The sequence below is a fragment of the Pelmatolapia mariae genome, linkage group LG23 (genome assembly GCF_036321145.2).
Source record: "Pelmatolapia mariae isolate MD_Pm_ZW linkage group LG23, Pm_UMD_F_2, whole genome shotgun sequence".
Classification (NCBI taxonomy): Eukaryota; Metazoa; Chordata; class Actinopteri; order Cichliformes; family Cichlidae; genus Pelmatolapia; species Pelmatolapia mariae.
The window spans coordinates 33,933,052-33,942,909 of record NC_086246.1 but is presented as its reverse complement, the minus strand read 5'-3'; the positions used below and the strand labels follow the sequence as shown (position 1 = coordinate 33,942,909).

The 9,858-nt window shown below is 36.3% G+C and overlaps 1 long non-coding RNA gene across 1 annotated transcript; it reads left to right on the top strand.

Annotated features, from left to right (window-relative positions):
* Positions 1-6,247: 6,247 nt before the first annotated feature.
* LOC134620987 (uncharacterized) lies at positions 6,248-7,233 on the top strand. The gene is made up of 3 exons (XR_010092172.1): positions 6,248-6,282; positions 6,448-6,510; positions 6,892-7,233. It is a non-coding gene; the product is annotated as an uncharacterized LOC134620987 (long non-coding RNA).
* The last annotated feature ends 2,625 nt before the right edge of the window (positions 7,234-9,858 follow it).

Sequence of the window (9,858 nt, the reverse complement as noted above, 5' to 3'; positions counted from 1 at the left end):
AAGAAGTGAAGTTGTTGTTTTCATGTGTTTGTAGGGGTCATTCTTCTGGGCAATCCAGATGTGTATCGCTAAGCACAAGTTGTGCACAGTTCAGCATGTGACCCACCAGCCGTTAGTTAATTATACATCAACTTAATCAGTTCTGACAATGAGTCATTGGTCCTAATTAGGCTAAATCAAAATTGTGGAATCACTTGGTTGTATATTATTTTATAACCTTGCAAACAAAGTTTGTATTCAGTTTATTTGTCACCACAATCAGCATCCTACTGCTACTACTAGGATGCCTCGTGTGGGCAAATGTGGGATAATCTGAGTTTTTATAATTATTTCACTGGTCAGCATTTTTTTCAAAAGTTGCTTCTGAAATAAAATGTGCTATTTCTTATGGATTTTTTTTATGCTGAATGCACATATGACAAAACACGGTAAACTAAATATTTAATTTTTAAGAATTGTAAGAAAGTCTTTATATAACTAGGGATGGGTACCGGTATCCGGTGCTATTATGGCACCGGTTCTGACATAAACGGTAGTAACCAGACCGAAAAGCAGCACATATTTCGGTGCTTTATTTCGGTGCTTTTTTTTTTCCTGAGATGCAAACTCAGCAGCCTGCAACAAGTGCTTTAAGGTGATACTGTGCAAAGGAGGTAACACCTCGAATCTGATGAAACACCTGGCGACACATAGCGGGTTTTTTTTTAAAGCCGAGAAATGCACCGTATCTACTGCGGGTGTGGTGCCTGTTATCGGACCCGGAGTTAGCAACATCCCCCAAGAACCCGAAGAGTAGAGTCCTGGCCCCTAGCCCTGCCAGTGTAGCAGAAATGATGACGGATGATGATGGCAGCAGCAGCCGTTCTTCTCTGCATGAGTAGCTTAATGTTGTTCGTGTGTAATTTACGTTGAGTACGCTAACCACGTTATTACATTAATGCATGTAAGGTAAACTAGCAAACACCATTGTAGTTACATGCGGCTGTCTTCTTGTTTGATAGCAGATACTCCCTTCACCCTGGCCAAAAAGGCTAAAATGACCAAAGAAAATTGGAAAACAGCTAAACATGAGAGGTTTTTGGACAAAGTTTGTGTTTTTTCCATTGTTTAAGCACTGCTTCCAGCCAAGAGTGATACCATATATGCCCTATAGCTGCAGAAAAGGCTAACATTGTTATCTTTTTACAAAAAAACAGCTAAACATGAGAGGTTTTTGGACAAAGTTTGTGTTCTCCATTCTTTAAGCACCGGTTTGAGCACCGTTTAAGCACCGGCACCGTTTCAAAAGTACCGGTTTGGCACCGGTATCGGATAAAACCTAAACGATACCCATCCCTATATATAACATGCCTCATTTACAACCATTCATAGAAGCACTTTTTTATACACATATCTCATTTGTACCTAACATTCACACACATTCATACTCTGATGACTGCAGTGCAGAGCAGCTTGGCGTTCAGTGTCTTGCCCAAGGATATCTTGGCATGCAGACTGGAGCATCGAACCATATACCTTCCAATTAGCGGATGACCTGCTCTACCTCTTGAACTAAAGCCACCTAATCTTATCTATTTATGGTTGCTTCAAATTTCAACAAGTAACAGGTTAAAAATCAGACAAAAAAGAAAATTAATGTGGACTTAGCTCACTATCTTTAGTGATTTGTTTATTTATTTAGTGTATTTTAGTCATTTCTGGTTTAAACTTTTGGTCTTACACCTAACATATAAGCAAATCATAGAAACAGCCATCAATTTTAAGCATCTTCAGAATCAGTGAACCATAATGACTAAAAGCATTCTGGCTGTGGACAAGTAAGAGATGTTTCACTTTTTAAATAACTGTTTGTCTAGTAATAAATATTTTTGGTAGAAAGCAAGGATGCTTCATTTTAATATCCACATGTAAAAAAAACAGCCAAAACAAACCAATATTTTTTATGTAAATTGTTAAAATGAGAAACAGATTAGCCCACAAAATGTAAGACATGTCAACATGATCAAAACAAGATATTAAGAAATGAACTAAAAAGAAAGAAGGCTGTTTGATTTTTGATATCTGTGTTTTAACATTTTTTTTAAACCAAAATGTGTCTGTTGTGTGTCTAGGTGAGGTGGCTGGAGGATCTGCTTTGGTCAATGGAGAGAAATGACCTTCAAAAGAGAGCTCAGATGTATCAACACAGAAAGCACAAAGGTAATGAAATGCACCGCTGCATTATTTCTGTCTTCATGACATGTTTTCTTTTAAAAGTCTAAATTACATAGCAGTATATAATGGAGTTTTATGAAATATGCTTAACAACAGTACGATTCAAGCATTGTATGTTAACATACATTAATTCCATCAAACCTCAGCAACAGCAGTGCTGGACTGTTTGAGAGTGAATGACTGAATGTGTATCAAATCCATGATATTTAAAGACAATATTGAATATTTATAGTTTCACCTTGTTTCACTTGCTGCATATTTATGGTCAGCATGTTTTGCTCTGACAACTGATGTGACAGAAAAACTAAGTGCGGCCCGTGTCGACCTGTTCGCTCACCTACCCATGAATATTTATGAGAAGTCGACACACCAACAAGATTTTATTATTTTATTGTTCAGTGTGACCGGGGTCACATCTGTGTGTAGCATTGCCAAGTTTGATATTTTGCACCTCGCAATGTAATATGATACCCTGCAGCTAATATTAAACACAACTTGTAAATAATGTATCTATATTTGAAATTTATGGTTGTAATCAAAGCCATTTGCTTTTTGTTCAGTTTGGTGTTTTGCATTTGTTTCATTTACACGACCCAGCATTGATCAATACAGGGCTGTGGAAATTGCAGAATCAGTCATCATCAGTGACTGGCTGATTGGGTTGTCCCTGTTATACAGAAGCCTAGTTTGCATGAATCAGCCAGAAGTCTCATCTATTGTCCAAGATGCACATACACAATACAGTTATGTTTTGTATCTAAAAGTAGCACAGCAAATTCAATGAATACATTATGTACTGGATACAATATAGAGAGTCACTGTATTCACTGAACACAATATGAAATGAATTCTTTCATTATAATATTGTGCATCGTTTACAGTCTGGTATAATTAAACCATTACTTCTTAACTTTGTGAAACAATATTTTTTTAACATATAACTACAAAATGAAAGTACTGAATCATTGTTTTCTTTAACAAGGAAAAAATATTAATTATTATTTTATTCACCAAATTATTTGCAGTCGTTTTATTTTAGCTTGGGAGACTCTGCTACATTTTCCTGCTATCGACAGTCAGAGTAGTTTCTGTGCTCTCTTCTGATCTCTGTTGTGTTCCCCTCCCCACATTCATTGAGTTGAGCAGGTGAAGTGAAGATGACATTAATCGAGTTGACAACAAGTCATTATGTTAGCGTAAGTGTAATAAAATAAAACTGTTGTTTGTGCATTGTGTATTGGTTTGACAGTACTGTTAAACCACAGGTGATTTGTTTTATTATTGATCAATCTTTAAATTGAATTTTCTAGCGTGTGTGAACTTTGGAACTAGTAACTAAGAATAAAATAGAAATTACACAATACAAGTGAGTGCTCAACAACAGGCTGATACAGAACAAACTTGTTCTGGCTAGAACATACAACCTTGTACTTTTCATCGAAGGCGCAACTTTAAGGATTGTCTAAATTCACATATTAAAACAATACTGTAGCCAATGTCATTAGCACTGTTGGCATTTTGTCATAAGCCAAAGATGTGGACAAATCAACATATTGACCTGATGGAGGTGCTAAATAAAAAGTTGGGGGATCCAGGCCTTTGCAATTCTTCCTCTGGGTAACATTAATGTCTATAGCAAATGCCAAGGCAATTCATCACATGGTTCTCCAGAAATTGCACTCTGAACCCAAATTATCAATCTGCTGGTGTACAGTCTCTCTGGGGATCATCAGTGTCATTAAAACATATCCACTGGGAACCATGAATGGATGCAATTTGCTGCCAATCTCTATAGTGATGTTTTAATGAATACCACTAGATGAAAAAGAAGAATCAACAAAGAACCTTTGTTTTTACATTTTTGCCTGATTTTTGTTACAAACATGATGGGAAAAAAACGAAAAAGGATTTAATAGTAAATACATTTTAAAGCCAGTATATAAAGAAGTTTAAGCATGCCAAATTTTTAGACCTTTTAAACTAGTGAAAATATGTCACAAATATGACCTCAGTGTTCATTTTTACTTTTTATGAATGTTACATGATCAGAAAAGAAATGAAAGAAAAGAAAAAGAAAAAATATTTTTCACTTTTACTAAAATTGCCAGATTAGAGCACATGAAAGAATTGAGTTTAATATTTTATTGTCACCAATTTCACACATGAACTTTTATATTATCGGTGCCAACCTATACAATATGGAATTATTACTGTAAAAAATATGTGCAAAGAGTTAATGTTTCTTCTTCATATTCATTTCATATATTTTAAATGTTATGATCATATTTTTAACCATTTACTAATCATTTTTAAACCAGATAATAATTGGTTAATGGCCGTAGTATTGCCCCATTGGTTTAAATGCCAGTCAAAAGTCAGTGCATGGAAATATAGAAATACATGCAAAACATTTATACCTCAGTAAACCTTACAATGACATGAAAGGTGCTGTCTCTTGTTGAAAATGAACAAATGATAAGTTAATTTAGTTATTCAGAAAGTTATTCATTTGAGACCATCTGAATGCCTCATGCAGCTGTTTATAGCCTCGGCCTCCTATCGGTCTTTGTCAGTGTATCTGTTTAATCCCCCTCCTGTTACTCAGTTCATGGTTTGGAATTTCTCAGATTCAAGTTTCCTTTCATGGATTTTTATTCCTTGTGAACTCTGGCTTCCTGTAATTTGATTGTTTGTGTCAGGATGTTAACTTTGCAGCAAAAATCTTGTTTAAAATTATGTCATAACCACATTCAGGCATAAAAACCCTTCTAGCATTTGTTTTTTTGCCATCTTCACCATCTATGCAGTATAACTTCACTGTAAAATGTAATATTGTGTTTAATTAAAAATATTAAATAGGTTGAACTCAATTTTTATCAATTTGTTATTAGAACTCAATTTAAATAACTTACCAGTACTTTTTATGCAAAAACGCTGATAAACTCGATTAATTTGAGTTGTCCTAACTTAGAAAAACTAAGTAAGCTGGAAGTTTTGCTTCTCTGGGCGGAAGGATGAAAGATGTGTTTTGAAAATGCCACGTGACTACCGTCCTCCTCCCTCACGGATCAGTCCGCATGTTCACGGTGCCAGCATTTGTTATGGAATATGTTGAGGAAACCCGGAGAAGCGTCAGCTCAAGAGACTATTGTTGTCATTACTGTGGATCTTTACTGACTTGGTGAGTAAATGTTTACTCTTATTCAAACTGATTTTGTGGCTTCTCTTAGGTTAGCACCAGGTTTAAATCTTGCTAGCTAGTTAGTGTTAGCCTAGCGTTGCTGCTGCCGCTGGGCTCATGTTACTTAAAAATTAACACCACAGCCTTAAAAACCTTACATAAAACTATGTCGGTGAAATTTTCTGTTGATCGTTTGAAATAAATAAGTGAGATAAGAGCCCAGACAAAATTCTTTGGGAGGTGCAGCCGTTAGGGGTGGGATGGGGGTGGGGGGTGGATAACAGAGCTCTCCGAAAACGTGGAAGCACTTTTGCAAATATGTGATATTTTGATAAATTAAGTAGATATTTGAGCATTACATAGCTACATTCTCCCCTGAAAATATCTTAAAAGGTTATTTTGTGATCCAGAAAGGGTAGTCTGGGGAAAAGGAGGATCTATTTGTCGGCCACGGTTGTCGGAGCCTGTGCGTACTTGTAAGCGCGGCAATGGCGGAGGAGCGCGGCTAAAAAACTTATTACTTTTTCTGGGTCACAAAATAAACTTTTAAGATATTTTCAGGCGAGAATGTAGCTGTGTAAAGTTCAAATATCTGCTCGATTTATCAAGACATCACATATTTGCAAAAATGCTCCGACGTTTTCAGAGACGTCTATTTTTTTTATGCTTTGTGGCAGCTTTAGAACATCTGTGGCATCTATTAATGCCAAATCTAGCCTTTATTTAACAACATAAGCAAACTCTATGTTACAATGATTGCACAGCCATTAAGGATCAAATCAGTTTCTGAAAAATGTTCTGTTTTTTCTCCCTCTGCTTGCTTCTTACTGTCTTTGAGGCTCGGGACCAGCACTCCTGTTGTTGGACAGAAAGACATCAACTCAGTGGTATTTTTGGTTTTCCAATATATTAGCAACTGTCAGTGACATTTATATTAATCAGGCTGAACTTTAATCATACTTTAGATCAGCCTGTTTTACTTATTGTTTTATTTGTGCTTTGGTTTGGGGAAGTTGTTTCTTTACTGATCTTTTCCTGTCTTCTGTTATTAGACTTGAGATATGACTGCACTATGCTGTTGCTGTGACTCCAGTTAATTCTACAAGACATGCTGTGTAAGTAAACAAACAACAACAGTTTGGTCTGCATTTCTTCAAACTTAGTTTAGAGGGTCTACACTGTATATAGTGAAGTATGCAAGTTTTCGAACAGCAAAATTTGTTTTGTGCCCAAATCATTTTGCACATCATTAGAATGAAAGTTATTGCCCATGTTTGCATAGCCCTTTTTAAAATGATGCTTTCATGACATTATTGTGTGTTGCGTGGTGGTCACGGCTATCCAGACTGACAATTGGGACATTGAATGTCATCTCTCCTGTGGGGAGGGAGCCTGAGATTGTCTAAATTGGAGTCTGTTTTATACCAAATGCAGAAAAAAATGTTTTAAGAAAGCAATTAAGTTCATGTTCCAAAAATATGATTGTTTGCTTGCAGGACACCAGGAGAGATGAGTCCCCCGTCACAGATGGTGTGGTCAGTGAAGATGGTCGCCTGCAGGTTCAAGCTCATTGCATCTCCAACCCACATCCACTGCCACTGTACTTAAGGGAAGTTAAAGACTTTCTTCTGCACCTACATTTGGATCACCTCGATCCATGACAGTCATTCAGGCAGTAATGCCTGGACTGGAAACAAGCCATCCTTAAAATATTACAACATTCCAGCTCCTGTGTTGGAATGAAAAACAAATGTGTTGTTTAAATTAGAGACTGCACTTGTGACAGAACAACAAATATTTTATTTTGATTATATAAGTAATGTAAGTACAAAACAAACTTGTGGTACGCCTAAACTTATTTTCAGAATAATTACATCTGAGACTTTGTTTTATTGTAAGATTATAACAGTGATGGCAATATAATTTTTTGTTGTTCAGCAGAACAGTGTCCAGTATGTTGGCTGTTGTACTTTGTTGTGTTTGAAAATAAAAGTTGGGCTCATTTTAACATCATTACAAAAATTGTTGTTAATTATTTTTAATCATATTCAGGTTACCACAAATTGTTTTTTCATTTAGTTGAACTTGAAATGTTTGTCAGTAGGTAAACAATTAGTATTGCACAGTCAGAAATATCAAGTTATTCTTAATACTGCAGACTTGCAATGTATAAGTTGTCCTAACAGTCATCTTAAGTAAGCTTTACTTAGTTTTTTTGAGGCAACGAGTTTCCATAATTTTTTTGAGTTCTGGGAACTAACAAGGCTGTACAGTGTACTCAAAATGAGTAAGTTGCCCTAACTTGGTCATCTTACGTAAACTTGATCCAATTTTTTTGAGTTCTGGGAACAAATAAGCTTGTACAGAGTACTCAAAATAAATAAGTTGTCCTAACTTAGTCATTTTTAGCTAAGCTTTACTCAATTTTTTTGAGGCAACGAGTTTCCATAATTTTTTTGAGTTCTGGGAACTAATTAGATTTTACAGTGTTGCAAACATTCTGATATCCTGTATATTCACTGATATTCCCAGAAGATGTAAGTAATAAAATTAGCATTTTCTTTTTTGCTTATTTCATTATGTTTGGGTTTTTTTTAATGAAGCAAACTTTTAGTGTGCTTTAAGAATTATCACCTTCTGCAGTGAGTGCAACACACCCTACTGTGTCTGTATGAATTTGCTCAATAGACAAGTAGTATAAAGTGGTTTGAGCACAGGATAACTTATGTGGAACTTCAGCGTAACAGAGTTTGTTCAGTACGTAAATCAGTTCACTATAACTGACAACATTTCATATTCATGTATCCGGAAAGATTTATTAGCTAAAAGGTCCCTTCTCATATTAAACAAATGCCACTGGGAATAGTTAAATATTGCCAGTTCATATGACCTGCCTATAGATTGTAAATATTGTGCATTAGTCCTAAAATGTCATCCATATATATATATATATATATATATATACAGTAAATGAAGTACTGGGAAATAATTGTCACTTAGAAGTATTACAAGTTGGATTTGTGCATTTTGCAAGATGTTTCATGACAGAGAAAACCAGTAGCTAGCTAGTTAGCTGTTGCACTAAACAATGAATTTTATTATTGGACCGTGATGGACTAACTATAAACTGACCTAAACAATTCAATTCAATTCAATTCAATTTTATTTATATAGCGCCAAATCACAACAAAAGTCGCCTCAAGGCGCTTTATATTGTACAGTAGATAGCACAATAATAAATACAGAGAAAAACCCAACAATCATACGACCCCCTATGAGCAAGCACTTTGGCGACAGTGGGAAGGAAAAACTCCCTTTTAACAGGAAGAAACCTCCGGCAGAACCAGGCTCAGGGAGGGGCGGCCATCTGCTGCGACCGGTTGGGGTGAGAGAAGGAAAACAGGATAAAGACATGCTGTGGAAGAGAGACAGAGATTAATAACAGATATGATTTGATGCAGAGAGGTCTATTAACACATAGTGAGTGAGAAAGGTGACTGGAAAGGAAAAACTCAATGCATCATGGGAATCCCCGGCAGCCTATGTCTATTGCAGCATAACTAAGGGAGGATTCAGGGTCACCTGGTCCAGCCCTAACTATATGCTTTAGCAAAAAGGAAAGTTTTAAGCCTAATCTTGAAAGTAGAGATAGTGTCTGTCTCCCGAATCCAAACTGGAAGCTGGTTCCACAGAAGAGGGGCCTGAAAACTGAAGGCTCTCCCTCCCATTCTACTTTTAAATACTCTAGGAACAGCAAGTAGGCCTGCAGAGCAAGAGCGAAGTGCTCTAATAGGGTGATATGGCACTACAAGGTCATTAAGATAAGATGGGGCCTGATTATTTAAGACCTTGTATGTGAGGAGCAGGATTTTGAATTCAATTCTGGATTTAACAGGAAGCCAATGAAGGGAAGCCAATACAGGAGAAATATGCTCTCTCTTTCTAGTCCCTGTCAGTACTCTTGCTGCAGCATTTTGGATTAACTGAAGGCTTTTCAGTGAGTTTTTAGGACATCCTGATAATAGTGAATTACAGTAGTCCAGCCTGGAAGTAATAAATGCATGAACTAGTTTTTCAGCATCACTCTGAGACAGGATATTTCTAATTTTAGAGATGTTGCGCAAATGGAAGAAAGCAGTCTTACATATTTGTTTAATATGTGCGTTGAAGGACATATCCTGGTCAAAAATGACTCCAAGGTTCCTCACAGTGTTACTGGAGGCCAAGGTAATGCCATCCAGAGTAAGAATCTGGTTAGATACCATATTTCTAAGATTTTCAGGGCCGAGTACAATAACCTCAGTTTTATCTGAATTAAGAAGCAGAAAGTTAGCGGCCATCCAGGTCTTTATGTCTTTAAGACATTCCTGCAGTTTAACTAATTGGTGTGTGTTACCTGGCTTCATGGATAGATAGAGCTGCGTGTCATCTGCATAGCAGTGAAAATTTATGCTATGTCTTCT